This window comes from Tamandua tetradactyla, chromosome X (assembly GCF_023851605.1).
Source record: "Tamandua tetradactyla isolate mTamTet1 chromosome X, mTamTet1.pri, whole genome shotgun sequence".
In the NCBI taxonomy this organism is placed as follows: Eukaryota; Metazoa; Chordata; class Mammalia; order Pilosa; family Myrmecophagidae; genus Tamandua; species Tamandua tetradactyla.
The window spans coordinates 98308219-98332728 of NC_135353.1; the positions used below are offsets into that span (position 1 = coordinate 98308219).

At 36.7% G+C, this 24510-nt stretch overlaps 1 protein-coding gene and 1 pseudogene across 7 annotated transcripts in view; both read left to right on the forward strand.

Annotated features, from left to right (window-relative positions):
- Positions 1–24510, forward strand: part of PHKA1 (phosphorylase kinase regulatory subunit alpha 1) — a 323836-nt gene that overhangs the window by 165492 nt on the left and 133834 nt on the right. The gene's annotated exons all lie outside the window — the stretch shown is intronic.
- Positions 1412–8267, forward strand: LOC143670973 (ERO1-like protein alpha pseudogene; annotated as a pseudogene).

The window sequence follows — 24510 nt, forward strand, 5'->3', positions numbered from 1 at the left end:
TGTGGAGTAATAGCTGGAGAACTTGTTTTTAGGTTTATACTTTGTCTTGTAATTAACTAGTTGGTAATAGAAAACAAAAATCCATTTCTTAATCTAATACTTTTAATTAGTAGTTATTTTATATTTTACTCAATTTATATATTAAACTTAGTGATGGACTTTTCACATTAAACAAATTACTGCACTGTTATTTGAAAAAAGGTCACAGACAGTTTCTGAATTATCATTGTGAGAGGCTGAATAATGGCCCACAAATATATCCAGGCCCTCATCTCTGGAACTCTAGAACCAGTGAATATTACCTAATATGGCAAAGGGGACTTTACATTTATGATTAAGTTAAGGATCCTGATATGGGAAGAATTACACTAGATTATCTGGGTGGACCTTAAATGTAATCACAATTGTCCTTATAAGAGGGAGGTAGAGGGACATCAGACTACAGAAGTAGGAGATATCTCAGCAAAAACAAGAGATTGGAAGATGACAATATCAACATGATGACATAAGATATCCCCTGAAAAAAATTTACCAGAGGGTGCATAGGTGGTTCAGTGGTAGAATGCTTGCCTTCCATGAGGGAGACCTGGGTTCGATACCTGGACCATGCACCCACCCCCCTGGAAAAAAAACACTTGCCAGAGATTCAGTGAATAGAAGGACAAATCCCACTTCCTTAAAATTCTGGAGGATGGTAGAGATTGCAGAAGGACTCCACAAAAAGCCACACAAGAAACCAGAAAAAGCAAGAAGGTATTCCATATGAGGAAACAGGAAAATATGGCCCAGTCAAGTGAACAAATTAAAACTTCCGAGGAGACAAATAGTTCGAAACAACTTATCAAAGAAGTTCAAACAAATCTCCTAAATCAATTCAAGGAGATGAAGGAAAATTTGGCTAAAGAGATAAAGGATATTAGGAAGACATTATGTAAGCATAAAGAAGAATTTGAAAGTATAAATAGAAAAATAACAAAAATCATGGGGATGGAAGGCAGAACAAAAGAGATTAAAAATATACTGGAGGTATACAATAGCAATAAAGAATACAATACAAAAAATTAAGCAGTTCCTTAAGCATTTGAGGGGCAGTAAGAAGTGCACAAACATATGCATCATGGGTGTCCCAGAAGGAGAAGACAAGGGAAAAAGAACAGAAATGGCCCAAAATTTCCCAACTCTTATGAGAGACATAAATATATATATCCAAGAAGCGCAACTACTCCTAACAGAATAAATCCCAATAGATCTACTCCAAGATACTTATTAATCAGAATGCAAATGCTAAACATGCAGAGAAAATTCTGAAAGCAGCAAGAGAAAAGCATTTGCTCACATAGAAAGGATCCACGGCAAGACTAAGTTCTGATTTCTCATCAGAAACTATGGAAATGAGGCGTGTCATCCTCGCATGCAGGGAAGAAAGTCCATCGGCAGCCCGAGGGTGGGCGGGGGCGCCGCAGCATGTCCTCAGGCTCCATGGCTACTGAGAGGCAGGAGAGCTGAGGGTGGGACTGGAAGGTGGCCCGGAGGTGGGGTGCCACTGGGGCCCAGCCCTCACCGGCTTCATCTGCCAGTGCACGGTCTGTACCTGAGTGCTGAAGGCTCCTAGGTATGATACAGTGAGCAGCAAGAGTGACCGTGGGCTGCCGTTGGAGCTTCCTGATTAGCCTCCTGGGTACCATGTGGCTGGTGGGCTTGGGCCACAGTGGGCAGCAGTCCCCAGAAACAGTGGTACAGAGGTGCTTCTGCCAAGTCAGTAGTTACTTGGATGATTTCACCTGTGATATTGAAATCATTGATAGATTTAATAACTACAAGCTTTAACGAAGACTACAAAAATTTCTTGAAAGTGACTACTTTAGATATTACAAGGTAAATCTGAAGAGGTCATGTCCTTTCTGGAATGATGTCAGCCAGTGTGGAAGAAGGGACTGTGTTGCCAAATGCTGTCAATCTGTTGAGGTTCCTGATGACATTAAATCTGTGAGCTACAAGTATTCTGAAGAAACCAGTAATCTCATGGAAGAATGGCTTGGAGTCGTGGATGAATCTCTGAGTGAGGAAATGCAGAATGCTGTTCTTCAGTGGACTAAGCATGATTATTCATCAAACAACTCCTGTGAAGCTGATGACACACAGTCCCCTCATGCTGAACATGTAGATTTGCTCTTTAATCCAGAGCACTGCACGGGTTATAAGGGACCAGATACTTGGACAATATGGAATGTCATCTATGAAGTAAACTGTTCAAGTCACAGACAATTAAAAGACCTTTAAATCCATTGGCTTCTGGTTGAGGGAAAAGTGAAGAGAATACTTTTTACAGTTGGCTAGAAGGTCTCTGTAGAAAAATGAGCATTCTACACACTTATCTCAGGCCTACATGCAAGCATTAATGTGCATTTGAGTGCAAGATATCTTTTACAAGATAACTGGTTGGAAAAGAAATGGGGACACAGTATTAACAGCATTCCAACAGTGATTTGATGGCATTTTAACAAAAGATAAAGGTCCAAGAAGCCTTAAGAACTTTTATTTTCTCTACTTAGTAGAAAAAAGGGCTTTATCTGAAGTGCTGCCATTCTTCGAGTGTTCAGATTTTTAGCTCTTCATTCGAAATAAAGTTCAGGATGCAGAAAATGAAATGTTACTTCTGGAAATACTTTACGAAATCAAATAATTTCCTTTGCATTTTGATGAAAATTCTTTTTTTTTGCTGGGGATAGAAAAGAAGCAAACAAATTGAAGGAGGAATTTTGATCGCACTTTAGAAATATTTCAAGACTCATGGATTGTGTTGTTTTTAAATGTCGACTATGGGGAAAGCTTCAAACTCAGAGTTCGGGCACTGTTCTGAAGATCTTGTTTTCTGAGAAATTGATAGCAACCTTACCAGAAAGTGGGCCCAGTTATGAATTCCTTCCAACCAGACAAGAAGTAGTATCATTATTTAATGCATTTGGAAGAATTTTTCCAAGTGTGAAAGAATTAGAAAACTTCAGGAACTTGCTGCAAAATATTCATTGAAAAAAAAGAGATAGAGAAAACGTGCTTGTTTCTGGACAGTAGAGGCCACAAAGTGTAATTTCATTCAAAGCATAATATCAATGACAGTCTTAAACCAAACCTTTTATAAAAAGCTGCTTTTGTAAGAGGAAAATTATATTGTTTTAAGTAAACATTTTTTCTAATTGTGTTAAGTCTATGTATAATATTACTGCAAGGAAAAGTAATACTTTGATACTGTGGTATAAATATTAAAGTTTAATATTGAATAAATTAGGATTATACAATTAATAGATGGTAAAACTAAGTGAATGATATTTTGTCTTTTAAAACAGAGTTTTATGAAAGGAAATGCAATATAAATAAAATTAAGGACCATGGGACAAGTGTTTCATAGGAATATTCTAAGGAAGCTCATGAATGACCCATCACTAACAGCCTAAATTTTTCGTACATTTGGGCTTATCAGATTTAGCAAATAAAATACAGAATGCCTGGTTAAAAATGAATAGTTTTTAGTGTAAGTGTGGTTTATGCAATATATGGGACGGGATTATATTAAAATGTATTTGTTATTTGTCTGAAATTCATATTTAGCTTGGAGTACTGTATTTGATCTTGCAACCTAAATGCACTGGTATGAAACAAATCATTTTTAGTATTATGCTGTTATTTTGACTGTTTTGATATGTAGAAAGGTACAATGACAATTCAAAGACTTAGGAAATTCCTAAGCATTATGAAAAATTGAATAGATTTATATATTTATTCTTATAATACTTTCTCTAATACTGAATACAACTTGGGGGAAACTTTTTATTTTCATAAAATTTCAAACTTACAAAAAAGTTGTAAGAATTTACGAAGAACTCCTTTACCCAGATCACCAATTTTTCATATTTGCTTTATCTTTTGTGTTCTCTTTGTACATATGCACTCAGATACAATTTTATCTTCAATTATTTGAAAGATAGTCACAGGCATCATGCGCCTTTAGTCCTAAATACTTCAATGTATAATTCTGAATAGTTTTAAAAAAATGATTTTCTCAAAAGAACAAACAAACAAACAAAAAAAACCCAAACATAAAGAAAAACAGATGTGAAATTATTTTACTGTACGCCTTAGAATAAGGGATCATTTTGAATTCCACTCTAAAGTTCTTTTTGAATTTTGTTGCTCTTTTTGTGCCTGATCTGTATAGTCATAGGAATTTTTTGTTTTTGTCCATGAACTTTGTTTCTTTTGAGTTCCGAAAACTGAAGGGAAGGTTTTCTTTAATGGAAGTTCTTCAGTGATAAAAATACTTGAAGAGGTTTAGAAATTCATGCTATGTGGTAATTGTAAGGAAAAATAAACTGTGTACTTCTAAATCATACACCTTCTTTATATGTGTATTAGGAGATGCAACATGTTGAGGTATTCATTTTAATAATGTAGGGTTTATTTATATGAAGGTTTAGGAAATGTCACTTTACACTGCTGTATATGTTTTCTTCTCTGTGTCCCTAACATCTTGTTCAGTGCCAAGCACATAGTGGGTATCCAATATTTGTTGAATGAATGTATGAAAATATATCCAGTATATTTCAAATGAATAATCACAGAGCTAAATTTAATAATTTGTATTCTATTTTCCTTTCCCCCTCATTTTCTTTGAATAGGGCAGGAAAAGACAGATATTAAACCAACAATTAAGTCAATCCTCTTGGAGACTCAAAGCACTATGAAGTGACCACCATATATACAAATTTAAGGACATTTCTTGTACTCTGATAATATGGTAGCTGGTTTCAAATGCTAATTGTTTATACAGTTCCCTAACTCTCTTCTTATGCTGTTTTTTTCCTAACTGCCAAACTTTTTGAAAAAATATTCCTGCCCTCACTTTGTCACTTGTTCCTTAACTAAAACCTGGCTTCTGACCTTGTAGTTCTTAATCTCTTCCTGTGAAGTTTAAAACCCTAATTCTAAATGCACAGATTAGTTCACTAGCCATTTCTTACTGTTTTTTTTTTTTTGGCTGCACTTCACAGTATTGGCAACTCCTACTTTAAATCCTTTATTCCCTTGGTTCTTTATATTTGATCCCCTCCTAAAACCCTCCTTTATAGCCTCTTAATTTATTCCTTAAATATTATACCTCAGACTTCTATTCTTGCTGCTCTCAGTTACTAGGCCAGTTCTCACTCTTGTGTAATCCTAATCCAGTGATTCCTAAATCTTTGTTTTAAGCCCAGACCTTTTAATCCAGTTGCCTATTGTATATCTTCACTTGGCTGTCCCGTAGACACCTGTGTCTCCCTCCCCAAACCTACTCTTATGCTTGTGTTCCTTTTTAGGTTCATTACAGGAGCATTATCTTCAAAGTTTCCTAGACTCACTCCTGTCTTCTGTCTTTCTATTCAATTAGTGTCTAAATTCCACTGCTTTCATTTCTATATCTCTAATACATCACTGTCTTTCCATTTTCATTGTTCTTATCTAAAGTACCATACTAACTTGACTTCTTGTGCCAGGATTATTTCTCCTCTGTTACTTCACAATGCTAACAGGGTGGGCTTTTCTGAAGCACTCTGACAATATTACTCCCTGTCCAATACCCTTCAGTGACTTTATGAACCTTCATGAGAAAGCCAAACTTCTTTATCTAATATTCTGATAAAACATACTTCAAATGCACCACATAGTTGGACCCTCACACCTTAGTTGTTCTCATTGCATCAAGGAAGCCCTTCTTCCTTACCTGGAAAATTCCTCTGCATCCCTGCAGACCAGTGTAAGCATCTTCTTTGTGAAATATCACCTGCTCCATTCAAGGAGAGTCATCTAACATGCTTTCTTGTGCCACCACTGTAATTAGAAGCTACCTCTTCTGTATCACTTATTGTACAATATTTTGTTTTTTAAAGTCTCTTTTACTAGAATGTGAGCTCCTTAAGGGCAGAAAAGAGAACTTTATTCATTTATGCATCTCCATGCTATAGACTTTGGCATATGACCTGTGCTGGTTTGAAATGATGTATGTACCCTAGAAAAGCCATATTTTAATCCTAATCCCATTTTGTAAAGACAGCCATTTCTTCTAATCCCTATTTGGTATTGTATGTTTGAAACTGTAATTAGATCATCTCCCTGCAGATGTGATTTAATCAAGAGCGGTGGTTAAGCTGGATTAGGTGGAGGTGTGTCTCCACCCATTCGGGTGGGTCTTGGTTAGTTTACTGGAATCCTATAAAAGAGGAAACGTTTTGGAGAAAGAGAGATTTGGAGAGAGTAGAGAATGCTGCAGCACCACGAAGCAGAGTCTACCAATCAGTGACCTTTGGAGATGAAGAAGGAGAACGCCTCCCAGGGAGTTTAATCAAACAGGAAGCCAGGAGAGAAAGCTAGCAGATGATTCCGTGTTCGCCATGTGCCTTACCAGCTGAGAGAGAAACCCTAACTGTGTTCGCCATGTGCCTTCCACTTGAGAGACAAACCCTGAACTTCATCGGCCTTCTTGAACCAAGGTATCTTTTCCTGGATGCCTTAAATTGGACATTTCTATAGACTTGTTTTAATTGGGACATTTTCTTGGCCTTAGAACTGTAAACTAGCAGCTTATTAAATTCCCCTTTTTAAAAGCCATTCCACTTATGGTATATTGCATTCCAGCAGCTAGCAAACTAGAACATGACCATTTAATAAATGTTTGTTGAATTAAAGAAAAAGAAATTGTGTAGGTGAGAATGCAAACGTATGATAGACTTAAGTTACTGAAAGAAAAAAATTGCCATCCAAAAATTCTCTATCCAGCAAACTTGTTTTTCAAAAATAAGCGAGAATTTAAAATACTCACAGATAAACAGAAGCGGAGAGAGCTCATTACCAAGAGAACAGCCCTACAAGAAATACTAAAGGGAGTTCTGCAGGCTGGAAGGAAAAGATAAGAGAGGAAATCTTGGAGGAGAGTCTAGAAATGAAGGGTATAAGTAAGGGTAGCTAAAACGGTAAAAAGAGGGGCAAAGATACAATGTGACATATAAAAACCAAAGGATAAAATGGCTGAAGTATGTACTGCCTTTACAGTAATAAAACTGAATGTTAATGGTATAAACTCCCCAATCAAAAGACAAAGACTGGCAGAATGGATTAAAAAGCATGATCTGACTATATGCTGTTTACAAAGAAACTCACCTTAGCCCCAAAGACACAAATAGGTTGAAAGTGAAAGGTTGGAAACATATATTCCATGCAAGCTGTAACCGAAAAAGAGTTAAGGTACCTATAGTAATATAGGACAAGAGACTTTAAATGCAAAGCTGTTATCAGACAAACGACACTATATATTAGTAAAATGGACAATTTACCAAGAAGGAATAAGAATCATAAATGTTTATGCACCTAACCAGGATACACCAAAATACATGATACAAATACTGGCAGAACTGAAAGGAAAAATAGACAGCTCTACAGCTTTATTTGGAGCCTTCACTACACATTCTCATCAATAGATAAAGCATCTAGACAGAGGATCAATAAGAAAACAGAAAACTTGAAAAATATGATAAATAAACTAGACCTAACAGACATATACAGAACATTGTACCCCAAAACAGCAGGTTATACATTCTTCTCAAATGCTCATGTATCATTTCTCCAGGATAGACCACATGTTGGGTCACTAACAAGTCTCAATAAATTTTAAAAGACTGAAATTATACAAAACACTTTCTCTGATCATAATGGAATGAAGCTGGAAATGCATAATAGCTGGAGAACAGGGAAATTCACACTCGTATGGAGGTTAAACAACACACTCAAACAATCAATAGGTCAGAGAAGAATTTGCAAGAGAAATCAGTAAATATCTCAAAACAAATGAAAACAACAACGTATCAAAACTTATGGGATGCAGTGAAAGCAGTGCTAAAAGGGGAAATTATAGCCTTAAATGCCTACATTAAAAAAGAAATAAGAGAAGGTGACTGGGACAATGATTCCCAGGGTATAATTGACCTGGGTGGATCTTCTACACCACATAGGGAAGCCCTGCACGCAAAAGCTGAAGAATTGAGACACAGAGAACCAGAGACCATCCAACTAGTGCAAACAGCCTAGCGCTTCCATTTCCAAATGGAGTTCTGGAGCCATCAGGACTGCAGGGATGGGAAGACGTGGACAAGGAAGTGAGCAAGCTGCCTTCCTTGAATATGTTACCCTCACATGCCCCATCCCTGCCCCACGACCCACTACTCCTCATACATCCCACTCACCTGAACCCTGTTACCCTCCCCACCACCACACTCCAAGTGCTCCCGCCCTGAGTCCCCACCCCCACGGGTCCCTGCCCCACACCCCTGGCTCCCAAGCACACACAACTGCCCCAGCCTGACACACCTCTCCTGCGCAAGGGCAGTCTCACCCTGCCCTTCATGAGACCCATGTACCTGCACCCAGACCCTCGACCACCACTTCTCTCTCCCTGCCCCGTGCAAGTTGTCATCCGTGAATCCAGGCTGAAGGCTCTCACCTTTATACCTGGGCCACACTTACCCCCAGCACATAATGTATACCCTGAGCTGTGTGCATGTGTACATCAGTATAAGGGCCTCCCAGATGCACACTGGTGGTGGGCACCCAAGCCACACCCCCCAGCTCTGGGCAAGTGTTGACCTGCACATCTGGGCCATCCCCAGCCCCAGCCCAAACAGGTCAACCCCAGTCTGCTGCCCCTGAGCTCTGCGCATGCACACTCCAGGGCTCTGCCCACTAGATGCGCGCATACCAGAGCCCCACACCATAGACCCGTGCACACTCACAGTCACATCCTCCCTGCTGGGCACACATACATCTGTGCACTGACCTCTTGACCCTTGCACCCCAATCCCTTGCCCACAAACATGCACACCTTTGCCTTACCTCCTGGCCTGCTCCCACATCTGGCAGGTGCTCACATGTGTGTCTGTGCTACCTAGCCCTCCCTGCACACCTGTGCACCCCTGCCCCAAACCCTCTCCCCCACACCTACACACTGAGCCATGACACCACCAACCTGACATCACCCACCCCTAACCCAAATCCCACAACCCCCGCAACCTGTGCCCTGCCCTCCCTGTGCCCCAATTTCTGTGCCACTTACTGCACACTGATACCAATGACCCCCATGCTCCATGCACCCACCCATGTTCCTGCCTATGCACCAGCCCCTGTGCATCCATGCAGCCACCTGCTTCGCCCTACCTGTGTCCGCCACATGGCACACTGCTCCTGTGCTCCAAGGCCAGCCTAAGGTACACTCTGACCCCAAGGCTCCCACACCACACCTCCACAACCCTGTGCCCTACACCCCAGGCTCACTGACACCAGCATAGTATCTCTGACCTGTGCCTATAACTGTGCTGCAACCTGTCACTGCACTGTTGTGCCTGCATCTTGCTCCATATCCATCTGGCAAATACAAAGCTTTAGTCTACTGATGGAAATCAACATCCAAAGTAGCCCTATCAAGATATTTACATGCCTCGAAGGTAACAGAAGATCACTAAGCATATCATGATGCAGACAGATATAGTTCAGCATAATGACCAAATTAAAACACCAGATGAGACGCAGTCTTTGGAAAACTAATCAAAGATGCTCATATAACTATACTAAATAAAATCAATGGGATGGCTAATTACATAAAGGAAATAAAAATAAACTAGAAGAGCATAAAGAGAAATTTGAAAGAATTTTAAATTTAAAATAAAACAGCAAATATCACAGAAATTAAAGATGCAGTAAACCAAATAAAAATGTACTAGAAAAAAAATGTACTAGAGCCACACAACAGCAGTTTTGAAGAGGCAGAAGAAAGAATAAGTGAACTAGAGGACAGGGCACCTGATTTTGAACACACAAAAGAGCAAATGGCAAAAAATATGGAAAAATTTGAATTGGATCTCAGGGAAATAATAGACAAAACAAAGTGTGCAAATATAAGAATCATCAGTGTCCCAGAAGGAGAAGAGTAAAGGGCTAAGAAGATTAGTGGAGGATATAATGAGGAAAACATCAAACACTGAAAAAGTACATAAATATGCAAATCAAAGAAGTGCAACAAACTCCAAATGGAGTAAATCTAAGTAGGCCTTCTCCAAGACACAAAGTAATCAGTCTGTCAAATGTTGAAGAGAAGCAGAAAGTCCAGAAAGCGGCAAGAGAGAAACAATCTACTACATACAAGGGAAACCACATAAGACTGAGTTAGAACTACTTAACTGCACTATGGATGCAAAGAGGTAGTGGTATTCTGAAAAAGAAAGACTCCTAGCCAAAAATCCTGAACCCAATCAAGTTGTCCTTCAAAACTGAGGGAGAGATTACAGTTTTCACAGGCAAACAAAAGTTGATGGAATTTGTCAACAAGAGACCAGCCCTACAAGAAATACTAAAGGGAATTCTGCCTGCTGCAAAAAAAAAAAAAAAACAAAAAACAGGAGAGAGCATTTTGGAGGTGGGCACAGTATTAAAGAGTACCACTAAAGGTACTTAAAGGATAAAAACAGAAAGAGGGAAAGGAATACATAGATCTGACTAATTAAATCCAAAAGATGAGATGGTGTAATCAAGAAACATCCTTTCAGTAATAACTTTGAATGTTAATGGACTAAATTTACCAATTAAAAGATATAGATCAGCAGAATGGATTAAGAAACATAATCAAGTTATATGCTGCTTACTAGAGACTCATCTTGGACACAAGGGTACAAGTAGCTTGAAAGTGAAAGGATGGGAAAGGATGTACCACAAGAGCTGTAACCAAAAGAAAACAGGAGAAGCTATACTAATATCAGAAAAAAATATACTTTAAATGTAAAGAAATTTAAGAGACAAAGCAGGACCCTATATATTAATAAAGGGACAGTTCCTTTATTAAGGAAGAAATAACCATCATAAACGTTTATGCTTCCAATCAAGGAGGTCCAAAGTACATGAGACAGACATTGGGAGAACTGAAGGGAGCAATAGATGTTTCAACAATAATAGTAGGAGATTTCAGTACACCACTGTCCTGTACAGATAGAACAACCAGATAGAGGATCAGCAAGGAAATAGAGAACTTAAACAATTTGTTAACTAAATTAGACCTAACAGACATATATAGGTCGTTACATCCCCAAACACCAGAATATACATTCTTCTCTAGTGCTCATGGAACATTCTCTAGCATAGACCATATGCTGGAGCACAAAACAGGTCTTTATAAATTTAAAAGCACTGAAATTATTCAAAGCACTTTCTCTTATCACAGAAGATTGAAGCTGGAAATGTATAACCACCAAGGAAGGAGAACTTTCCAAATATATGGAGAATAATTAACACACTCTTAAACAACCTGTGGGTCAAAGAAGAAATTGTTAAAGAAATCAATAGCTATCTGGAGACAAATGAAAATGAGAACACAACATATCAGAACTTACAGGATGCAGCAAAAGCTGTGGTCAGAGGGAAATTTATTGCCCTAAATGCCTATATTAAAAATGAAGAAAGAGTAGAAATCGAGGACCTAACTGCTCACCTGGAGGAATTTGAGAAAGAACAGGATACTAAGCCCAAAGCAAATAAAAGAAGAAAAACAACAAAGTTTAAAGCAGAGTTAAATGGATGGGAGAACAAAAGAACAATAGAAAGAATCAACAAAACCAAAAGTTGGTTCTTTGAGAAACTCAATAAAATTGATGGGCCCCTAGCAAGACTGACAAAGAAAAATAGAGGATGCAAATAAACAAAAACATTCCCCCAGACCCTGAAGAAATAAAAGAAATCATAAGAGGATACTATGAACAACTATACGCCAATAAACTAGACAACTTAGATGAAATAGACAAATTCCTGGAGACAAACAAGCTACACTGGCTCAGGAAGAAATAGAAGATCTCAACAAACCAATCGCAAGTAAAGAGATTCAATCAGGCATCAAAAATATTCCTACAAAGAAAAGCCCAGGGCCAGATGGCTTCACAGGGGAATTTTATCAAACATTCCAAAAAGAACTAACACCAATCCTGCTCAAAACTTTTCCAAAAAAGTGAGGAAATGGGATCACTACCTAATTTATTTTATGAAGCTAACAACACTGTAATACCAAAACTGGGTAAAGATGCTACAAGAAAGGAAAACTGCAGGTCAATCTTCCTAATGAACATAGATCCAAAAATTCTCAACCAAATACTAGCAAATCGAATCCAATGACACATTAAAAGAATTATACACCGTGACCAAGTAGGGTTTATACCAGAAATGCAAGGATGGTTCAACACAAGAAAATCAATTAATGTAATATAGTACATTAAAAAAGAAAGGAAAAAAATCACATGATCATCTTGATTGATGCTGAAAAAACATTTGACAAAATTCAACATCTTTTTTTTCAGTATTTTTTTTTATTGATAAAACAACAACATACAAACATAAACGTTCTTCACATATGAACATTCCATACTTGGTGTACAATTAATGGCTCACAGTATCGTCACGTAGTTCAACATCCTTTTCTGATAACACTTCAAAAAGTTAGAATCAAAGGTAACTTCGTCAAAATGATAAGGGCATATATGAAACACTGATAACCAACATTGTACTCAACAGAGAGACTTAAAGCTTTCCCCCTAAGATTGGGAACAAAAGACAAATGCCCTCTGTCATCACTATTATTCAGCATTGTACTAGAAGTTCTAGCGAGAGCAGTCAGGCAGGAAAAAGAAATAAAAGGCATCCAAATTGGAAAGGAAGAAGTAAAACTTTTATTATTTGCAGATAACTTGATAATATACTTGGAAAATCTTGAGAAATCTACAACATTACATGAGCTAATAAATTCAGTGAGGTGTCAGGTTATAAAATTAATGTGCAAAAATTGGTAATGTTTCAAACGAGTTTCATTGCTGAATCATTGTATTGATATTTACTTTAGTCTCCAGTATCTTAGAATAGCTGTAAGTAAAAACCTAAAATTGTGAAATTGTAACCCATTCAAACTCTGAAATCTGATCCATAATTAATTGTTGTGCTGTGCTTTGAAATTTACTGTTTTGTAGTATATGTTATTTTTCATAAAAAAGAAAAAAGGTGATGATAAAAAATATATATATTCCTTCTAGCCTCCAAGGTTCTGGAACAGCTACAAAGTAAAATCTTAGATGATGGTATTGTGGCCCATGACAAATTCTGGGATCTGTCCTGTAACTACTTGTTGAAGAGTACTTTGAAAACTATTGTTTTTTTCTTTCTTTGCTTTGTATGTATGTTATATTTTTACAATTTAGAAAGTTTTAAAAAATCAGTTATGTTTCTATACACAAGCAATGAGTTAATCAAGGATTCAATTAAAGAAAAAATTCTATTCAAAATAGCAACTAAAATAATCAAGTATCTAGGAATGAAGTTAACTAGGGATATAAAAATCTTGTACACAGAGAACTATATAACACTGCTAAAAGAAAGCAAAAGAGATCTGAATAGGTGGAATGATATTCCCTGCTCATAAACAGGAAGGTTAAATATAGTTAAGACGTCAATTCTACCCAAATTAATCTACAGGTCCAATGCAGTACTAATCAAAATTCCAACAACCTCCTTTGAAAACTTGGAAAAGCTAGTTACCAAATTCATCTGGAGGGGAAAGAGACCCTGACTAGCTAAAAACATACAAAAAAAAGAAGAACAAGGTGGAAGGATTCACACATCCTGATTTCAAAACTTATTATAAAGTCACAGTTGTCATAACATCATGTTACAGGCACAAAGATAGAAGTATTGACCAGCAGATCAAATTGAGAGTGCAGAAGTAGAAGAACAAATCTATAGTCAACTGATCTTCAACAAAATAGCCTTTTCAATTTATAGGCATAGAAGAACTGAATATCAATAGACAAAAGAATGAAAGAGGACCCTTACCTTACACCCTATACAAAAATTAAATCAGAGTGGGTTAAACACCTAAACAGAAGCACCAGTACCATAAAGCTCCTAGTAGAAATGTAGGGAAACCTTTTCAAGACTTAGTAATAGGAGGTAGCTTCCTAAACTTTACACCCACAGCACAAGCAACAAATGAAAAAATAGATAAATGGAAACTTCTCAAAATCAAATGCTTTTGTGCTTCAAAAGACTGTCAAAAAGTGAAGAGGCAGCCAACTCAATGGAAGAAAATGTTTGGAAATCACATATAAGATAAAGGTTTGATATCCTGTATTCATAAAGAAATCCTACTACTCAACAACAAAAGGACAAGCAACCCAATTTAAAAATGGGCTAAAGATATGCATGGGCATTTTTCTGAAGACCAAATACAGATGGCTAAAAAGCACAGGAAGAGCTAGAGACCTGGGTTCAATTCCTGGTGCCTGCCCATGCAAAAAAAAAAAAAAAAGCACATGAAGGGATGCTACAGTGAAATACCACTTACACCTACAAGAACAGCTGATATTAAAAAAACAGAAAAGTATAAATGTTGGAGAGGATATGGAGAAATTAGGACAATTATGCACTGCTGGGGGGAATGTATAATGCTACAACCACTATAAAAGACTGGCGGTTCCTCAGAAAACTAAATATTATGTTGCCCTATGACCTGGCAATACCAGTACTTGGTATATACTCTGAAGAGCTGAAAGCAGTGACACAAACAGAGATTTGCACACTGATATTCATAGCAGCACTATTCACAATCACCAAAAGACAGAAACTGTCGAAGTACGCATCAACAGATGAGTGGATTAACAAAATATGGTATGTACATACGATGGAATATTATGCAGCAGTAAGACGAAATGACATCCTGAACCACATGACAAGATGGATGAACCTTGAGGACATAATTCTGAGTGAAATAAGTCAGACACAAAAGGATAGATACTATATGATTCCACTTTTATGACCATGGTCAATGTAAAATCAGAGGTTTATAATACAGAATATAGGTGACCTAAAGATGCATAGAAGCTTAAGATGCATGAACAGTTAGCTATTGAGGTTCTACTTAATTCTAAGTGAATATATAGAAATGAAGGTGGTAAACTAGTGGGTCTATATGTAATATTGCCATATTGAAGGTGAACATGATTGAAAGGGATTTTATAGTTTCTTGTATCTCACTGATTAACTCTACAAATATAAATAAGTTCTTCCAGGAACTACTGCAAAGGTATGAATCCTATACAAAGAGTGTATAATTTCGGGCTATAGGGGAAAAAATGGTATTCCGTGCTATGGACTATGTTTAACAGGAAAACACCAATACCAGTGTGGGGAGGGACAAGAGGTTGGGGGAGGTTTGGACTTTCTTTTTAGTGGGGGTGTGTTTATTGACTATCTTTCTCTTGGGAACAATGAAAGTATCTAAACCAAGAGAAATTATCTAAAATTGACGGACAGTTGACCTTGGACATTATACATGTGGCCCAGGAATGCAGGTGACTGAAGGATGCACTGACTGAGAAGTAGATTGGCTCACATGGTATATACATATGAATGAACATTGTGTGCTGATACAAAAGAGAATGAAGCTGTGATGCAGGCAAAATTGTGAATGAACCTGTGGGACATTTGGTGAGGCAAAATAAGCCAGAAACAAAAGAGCAAATATTTTATTATCTCATTTAGGGCATAATTCTAAGTGAAATAAGTCAGACACAAAAGGATAGATACTGTATGATTCCACTTTTTTTAATATAAGAAAACTGGGGCCTAGACTGTCAGTTCTTACAGTAGCTACGTTTAGTCTGGAGTGGTAATTGTTATTTCTGGATTTTGAGGGGCTTTAGCCTATTATTTAGTGATAAGAACAAAGCAGCTCAGGTCAGGATTAATGTAATTCAGAATACAGGGGAAGGAAGAAACTGCCTGTATTTTACAACCTCACCTACTCTTTGAGACCAAAGGAAGAAAGGTTTATTTTGTACCGAACCTAAATTTTCGGTAGCACATAATCTAACTCATTCTGTCTGGATAGATCATTTATACAATCCAAACACAGAAAGCCCAGAACAAGAATGAGGGCCTTTAATCCTGTATAGCTTAATGTAATGCCTGAACACATCCCAAAGTATATTAAGCAGATAATCAAAAAGTATTGGCAAAATCCCATGAAGGATGGGAGAAACAGTATGGAACTATTAAACTTTACCATCAGGGAAACATTGAATACCGTGTAAACATTAGGGACACTCAGATCAATTGGCCAAGACCTTGATCTTGAGGCTTGGTTTTGTGAAGCATATACATGTAGCTTAGCATACCTATATGTATGCCTAAGAGTCACCTCCGGAGGACCTCTTGTGTTGCTCAGATGTGGCCTCAGTTTCTCTAAGCCCAACTCTGCAAGGGAAATCATTGTCCTCCCCCTTACATGGGACATGAAATCCAGGGGTGAAAGTATCCCTGGCAACATGGGAGCTGACTCCCAGGGATGAATTTGGCCTTGGCATCATGGAATCAACAATGCCATCCTAACCAAAAGGGGGAGAAAAAGTGTAACAAATAAGGTATCAGTGGCTGAGAGAGTTCAAATAGAGTCAAGAGGCTACTCTGGAGTTCACTCTTACACAAGTTGCAGTTAGACCTTGCTATCTACTATAACTTGCCAAACCCCAACCAAAACAATTCCAGCCAATCCTAAAGAACACCTAGGGTGGTATATAAGATTCTACAAAGTTTCCATGTACTAGGGTAACTTTCCAGAAACCTGCAATGTCCAGATGGGTCCTTGGAACAGATATGTCCTGAAATGCAGAGGGGCAGCCTCTCAAGAACATCAACTAGTTCCATCCCCCTAACCCATATTATTGACAGCCCCTTCCAACATGAAAAAGTTAGAATGGGCATAACCCAAATACCCATAAACAGTGGGAGGAAGATCAAAGGTGATGTTGGAGTTATACTGAAAGGTAGGGTTTAATAAATGAGTATGATTGCTAAATCATTATATTGATACTTCTATTAGTCTCCAGTATCTTAGAGCAGCTAGAAGTAGAAACCTAAAATTATGGACTTGTAACCCATGCCAATTCTGAAATTTGTTGTACAACTAATGGTGATGTGCTTTGAAATTTATTGCTTCTTTGTATATATATTAGTTTGATGGGTTACAATTCTACAATTTTAGGTTTTTACTTCTAACTGCTCTAAACTATTGGAGACTAAAAGAAATATCCTTTGTGGAATTTCCTTGTAGTATATTCCCAGACTTGGATTTTGGATAAAAGAGTAGGAACAACATTGTGGTGTTTATTGCATATTGCCAGATTATTCCTTAGAAAGACTAACCAATTAATAGCATCATCAATATCACATAAAAGAAACATCTTTATTTTTATTGCCCCACCAACGTTGCATTTTATAATTTATTTTTGATGAAGTAATAGTTTTAATAAGTTTAAATTATTTTAATTTCTTTTAATTTCCAGTGTAGCTATACGGTTTTTCTCTTTCCCCTCCTTTTTTTGGAACTGGTGTCTCCTATTGCCTTATAGTAGGGTCTGCACATTTTCATATGTATTTATTTATCAATTCTTTAAATATATTTTATGGTAAGCTTCACCAATGAGATTTGTAACGTATACATTTCCCAGCCTGTTGCATTTTTTTAAATAATTATTTCATTTGCCTTCATTCAAATTTTTAAAAATCAAATACATCCATTTTATCATATATACCTTCAATTTCTTCAAAAATTATAAATTAATCTACCTCCTTAATCTGAATAGATGTGTTATTCCTATTTTCTCCAGTTTTCATAAATTATAAGGTTTTTATAAGGTATTTTGTTTACAAAAATTGATATGTCCATGTTGACTGCAGAGAACTGGAAAATAGAGAAGAGTGAAAAGGAAAAAATAAAATTACCTATAATTTCACCACTCAAAGAAAACTACTGTCTTTATTTTGGTGTATTGCTTTCGACCTAATTTTTTAAATGTTTTTTTTTTTTAACATTTTTTATTGCTAAATATAACATACATGCAAAAAAGCACTAAATCTCAAAGTACATTGTAACAAGTAGTTATAGAACAGATGTCAGAGTTTGGGTTACACCAAAATTTTAGGTTTTTCCTTCTAGCTGTTCCAAGACACTGGAAACTAAAAGAAATATCAATATAGTGATTTAGCAGTCATACTCATTTGTTAAATCCTGTATTCTCTGTTATAATTCTTCCTTCTCCTTTAATCCCTCTCCCAATCTTTAGGGGGTTTTGGGCTATGCCCATTCTAACTTTTTCATGTTGGAAAGAGATGCTGATAATATGGGAAAGGGTGATGGAACTAGTTGATGTTCTCAGAGAGGCCGGCCCCTGTGGGTTTCAGGACTTATCTGGCCTAAAACTTATCTAGGTTGTAAGTTTCTGGAAAGTAATCTTAATGTGTGAAACTTTTGTAGAATCTCAGATAGAGCCCTAAGTTTCTTTAGCGTTAACAGAATGGTTTTGGTTGGGGCTTGGCAAACCATGGTAATTAGGAATTTCTAGCTGAAGCTTACATAGGAGAGCCTCCAGAGTCTCTTGACACTATTTAAACTCTCTTAGCCACTGATACCTTATTTTTTTACATTTCTTTTCCCCTTTCTTGTCAAGAAAGCATTGTTGATCCCACTGTGCCAGGGCCGGGGTCATCCCTGGAAATCTTGGCCCACGTTGCCAGGGAGACTTTCACCCCTAGATGTCATGTCCCACGTAGAGGGGAGGGTAATGATTTTACTTGCAGAATTGGGCATAGAGAGAGAGAGAGAGTCTACATCTGAGCAACAAAAGAGGTCTTCTGGAAGTAACTCTTAGCTAGGGTTAGCTTCTCCACTACATAAATAAGCTTCACAAGAGCAAGCCTCAAGATAAAGGGCTTGGCCAATTGACTTGGGAGTCCCTAATGTTAAAGACAGTATCAGGGATTTCCCTGGTGGTAAAGTTTAATAGTTCAGTATTTTGTCTCCCATTCCTCAAGGGTCTTTGCTAATTCTTTTTAATTATCTGCCAAGCATACTCTGGGATATATCCAGGTATTACATTGAGCTATACAGAATTACAAGCCCTCATTCCCGTTCTGGGCTCCCTGTGTTTATGTTGCTTAAATGATCTATCCAAATAGGTTGAGTTAGATTATGTGCTACAGAAAATTTAAGTTCTGGACAAAATAAACCTCTCTTCCTTTGGTCTCATAGAGCAGATGAGGTTCTAAAATATGGACAATGCCTTCCTTATCCCTGTATTCTGATTTACTTTAGTTCCAACCTGATCATATTTGTTGACATCTCTAATTGAGGCCTGATATCTTTTTCAGTTTATTTAACAGTTGTTGTATGTGGCAACGCTGACCTTCAGAACTGCAGACTTCTACTCTGAGTCTTAGTGTCACACAGGTACCCAAAGTTCCAGGGAAATACCAGGTTATACATATATATAGCATAGCTTCTCAAAATCTAGATGTAATATTTACAGCTCTGGACCAAGTGTGACTCCCATAAAAGCTTAAATCTAGGTACCAATTTTCTTATAGATATTTTCTAAATGAGGCAATACAATATTTGTTCATTTGTTTCTGGTTTATTTTGTACCACATAATGTTCCCAAAGTTAATTCACCCTGTTGCATGTCTCACAACTTCATACCTTTCTGTAGCCTTACTATATTCCATCAACCAAAGTGTCTTCTATACTGGCTTTACCATTATATGTTCCCACCAGCAGTACACAAGTGTTCCAATTTCTCCACAAACTCTCCAACATTTGTAGTTTCCAGTTTGTTTAATAGCAGCTATATTGTTTTTTAATGTTTTTTTAATTGAAATATACTTAAATTTTCTTCGATAATATTAATCATTGTAAAAATGTTAAACAATAAAGAAAATGAATGAAGATCTTGCTTAATAACTACTTACCCTAGTGTGTTGGTTTGAAACTTTTGTGTACCACAGAAAAGCCATGTTCTTTAGTCCTCATTCAATATTGCTGAATGGGATCTTTTTTATTGTTTTCATGGATATGTGGCCAATCCAATTGTAGGTGGTACCTTTTGATTAGGTGGTTTCCATAGAGATGTGTCTCCACCCATTCAAGGTAGGGTTGCTTACTAAAGTCCTTTAAGATGGAACCATTTTGAAAAAAGTAGGAGGCCACACAACCAGAGACCTTTGGCAATGCAGGAAAAATATGCCGTTGAGGAAGCCATTTGAAGAAGCAGGGGAGAAAGCTAGCAGATGTTGCCATGTCCCTTCCCAGCTGACAGAGGTGTCCAGAAATCAAAAACCCAAGCAGACACAAGCCACATGACTTCCTAGCTGACAGAGGTGTTCTGAATGGTATCAGTTTTTCTTGTTGGTGTCTTAATTTGAACATTTTCAAGGTCTTAGAAATGTAAATTTGTAATGCAATAAATTCCCTTTTTAAAGCCATTATATCTCTGCTGTATTGCATTCTGGCAGCAATATACCCAAAAACTAATAAACCCAGACACAAATCCCACCTCATTATGAAAAATTTTGTTTATCCTTTCAGACTTAAAAATTGACATATAAATATTGACTATTACTTATATTACCTAAATGGGTTTATATTATATTTTCTACAATCTTTTTTAAAATTTAACTGCAAATTGTGGTAATCTATGAAAATCCATGAAGAGGAATAGTATTGATTTTTTATTACTATATATTATATATTCACATATCATGCAATCATCCAAAGTGTAAATCAGTTGTTCACAAGATCATCATATAGCTGTGCATTTATCATCACAATTGACTTCTTTTTCTTTTTTGTAAAAAATAACATATATACAAAAAAGCAATAAATTTCAAAGCACATCGCAACAATTAGTTGTAGGATAGATTTCATATTTCGGTATGGGTTACAATTCCACAATTTTAAGTTATTACTTCTAGCTGCTCTAAAATACTGGAGTCTAAAAGAAACATCAATACAATGATTCTGCAATTATATGCTTTTGATCTATTTTTCTACAATAAATACAGACTTGATTTTAGAAAAATGGTTTCATTCACCTCTAAAATAATAGTTGGAGACTTCAACAAACTGCTCCCATCAATGGATACAACATCTAGACAGAGGATGAATGACGAAATAAAGATTTAGAATAGTACAATAAATGAACTAGACTTAATCAACATTTACAGAGTATTAATCCACACAACAGCAAGATACAAATTTTTCTCAAGTGCTCATTGGATCATTCTGTAGGGTAGACCATATGTTCGGTCACAAAGCATGTGAATAAATTTGAAAATATTGGAATTATACAGAACACTTTCTTGGATCATAATGAAATGAAGTTGGAAATCAATAACAGCTAGAGAGTCAGAAAATTTACAAATGTACGGAAGTGAAACAACAAACTCTTAAAAACCAGTGGGTCAAGGAATAAATTACAAGAGAAATCAGTAAAAATCTCAAGGTAAATGTAAATGAAAACACAAAATATCAAAACTTATGTGATGCAGCAAAAGTGGTATTGAAAGGGAAATGAATTGCCCTAAATGCCTATATTTAAAAAGAACTAAGATTTAAAAAAATGAACAATTAACTGTTTTCCTGGAAGAACTGGGGGTGGGTCATGAAAAGTATTAGAAATATCTTCCAAGTCATTTGCTTCAGAGCATTCATTTGCAATTTTCTCTGGTGAAAAAGGATTAATCACTCTAGGACTAATCCCTTCAGGTGGGGGTTGGGTGGCCAACTCCTCAGGACACGCTAGAGGTGGGGTGGTTATGTCCTCAGGGCATACTATTCTAGAGAAGGGTTATCTAGAGAAGACTCAGCGTGACCTAGGGTTGCAACCTCACCCCCGACATCATTATCAATCCATATGTCACCATCCCATTTTTCAGGGTCCCACTCCTTTCCAATCAATGCCCTCACTTTAATGGCAGGCACCATGCAACATTGAGATTTCAGTTTACATTGTAAAGTTCCTTCTCTAACAAGATTCTGAGTCTGATTTTCCGAGATTTCTAGTCTACGGCTACAGGAAATAAGATTTTCCTTCAGGATACTCACAGAAACTTCTACATCTGTCAAACGGTGCTTAAGCTTCTCGTTTGAAGCCTTAAGCCCATCCCGTTCACTCATTAATGTATACAGTATACCTAATAACAACCACCCAACATCTCTACACCTCTTATTTCCACAAAACTCCATAAAGGTGTCAAAAACATTATCCCCCAGAGCCTGGCTTTGTACAAGCGAAGTATTAGGAGAATTGAATGGTGATATTTTGACTATCTCTTTTGCCAACTCACTGCGTGGATTGGGAATGTCATTCTGCTTATGGGAATCAGAGTCCTTAGTGCCTTTGAGTCCAGTCAGAGTAGAAAACCATTCATAAAAACCCATTTTTAAGATTCTGTTTCTTAAGAACCACTGCTGGTGCCAAGTTTTATTAGTTAGGGTTCTCTAGAGAAACAGAATCAACAGGAAACACTCACAAATATGAAATTTATAAAAGTGCCTCACATAACCGTGGGAACGCAGAGTCCCAAATCCGCAGGGCAGGCTGTGAAGCCGACGAATCTGATGGAGGGTCTGGATGAACTCCACAAGAGAGGTTCGCCAGCTGAAGTAGGAAGAGAGTCTGTCTCTTCTGAATCCTACTTAAAAGGCTTCCAGTGATTAGATTGAGCATCACTCATTGCAGAAGACTCTCCCCTTGGCTGATTACAAATGGAATCAGCTGTGGATGCAGCTGACGTTATCATGATTTAATTCTATGAAATGTCCTCATCGCAACAGACAGACCAGCACTTGCTCAACCAGACAAATAGGTACCACCACTTGGCCAAGTTGACACATGAACCTGACCATTACACTGTGTAAGGTATCAAATCACACATTCAAAAGGCCTAAAAACGGCCTAAATTTTAAGTAGATTTGACCTATCCTTTGTGGGGTTAAGTTTCATGTGAACAAACCCCAAGACTGGGGGCTCAGCCTATAGCTTTGGTTGGCCACACTGCTTGTGAGAATATCAAGAATTCAACTTGGGGAAGTTGAATTTCTCCCCACTCTCACCATTCCCCGAAGGGGGCTTGCAAATACTTTTCCAGTCACTGCTGATAATGTTTTATATGTTGATTTGGGTTGTGTGTTTACTATGTACAATTCCATCAATTTTGACATTTAAGAATCATGTACTTTACTTCATATATGTTATACTACAAAAAATTACCAGAAGTTGTTGTGTCAATACTGACATGAAAGAATATCCAAGATGTAGATTGAGGGGGGGAATGTTTCAGAACAATATGTGTAGTGTTATCCTATGTTATGAAAGGAAAAAACCATGTAAGTAAATAAAATAACTATTTCCTCATTGTAAGATCTGTTGTTGATAACTACTTTTTGGGAGAGAAATTCAGCTGTATTATATGTAGATATCAGTTATAAGATAGATTCTAATTTCAGAATTATGAACTATAAAAAGATTGACCTCAAGGAAATAAGATGGATGGTGTACGTGAATGTGTGCACACGTGTGTGTGTGTGTGTGTGTGTGTGTGTGTATGTCCACAATATTTTAGACACATGATGTATATAGCCTACCTATCTATGTATGCATAGTAATAGGTCTAGTAACAATGATTTCTCCTGAAAAATAAAAAAAATTTGTCAGGGGGGTCCTTTTATAAAAATTAGTATACTTCCATACTATTTGAATTTTCACTAAAATTATGTCTTACTTTTTTATCCATCTGAAAATTCAAGTCTTCTCTCTTTTCAAGTTTTCAAAAATGTTCCTCTGCCAGGTGAATTTTATTATTAGTGTATAAAGTTCTACAAGATGTCCTGTTTCAGGCACAAGAACTTTAAAATATTTTACTTATTTGAATAAACTGTGTTGTACTATTGAAGGAGATCAAGATATACTCTTGGTCCAGTTTTTCAGTTTAGCATGCCATCTTTAAGTAAAATGGCATCTTATATGGGTTTTTCAGCATTATTGAGTCATAATTTGCATTGACGAATTTTATGATCATTATAACTTTTGTGCTTTTCATGGGTTGTAATGAAATTGAGTATATAAACATTGGTTATAAAATTCTATCACTCATAGAACTAATAATTTTTTTATTTATTTATTTATTTATTTATTTATTTTTTTATTAATTAAAAAAAGAATTAACAAAACAATTAGAAATCATTCCAATCTACATGTACAATCAGTAATTCTTAATAACATCACATAGTTGCATATTCATCATTTCTTAGTACATTTGCATCGATTTAGAAAAAGAAATAAAAAGACAACAGAATAAGAATTAAAACAATAATAGAAAGAAAAAAACAAAAAAAAAAACAAAAAAAAAACCCTATACCTCACATGCAGCTTCATTCAGTGTTTTAACATAATTGCATTACAATTGGGTAGTATTGTGCTGTCCATTTCTGAGTTTTTATATCCAGTCCCGTTGTACAGTCTGTATCCCTTCATCTCCAATTATCCCTTCTCTTTTTTTTTTTTTTAATTAACGGAA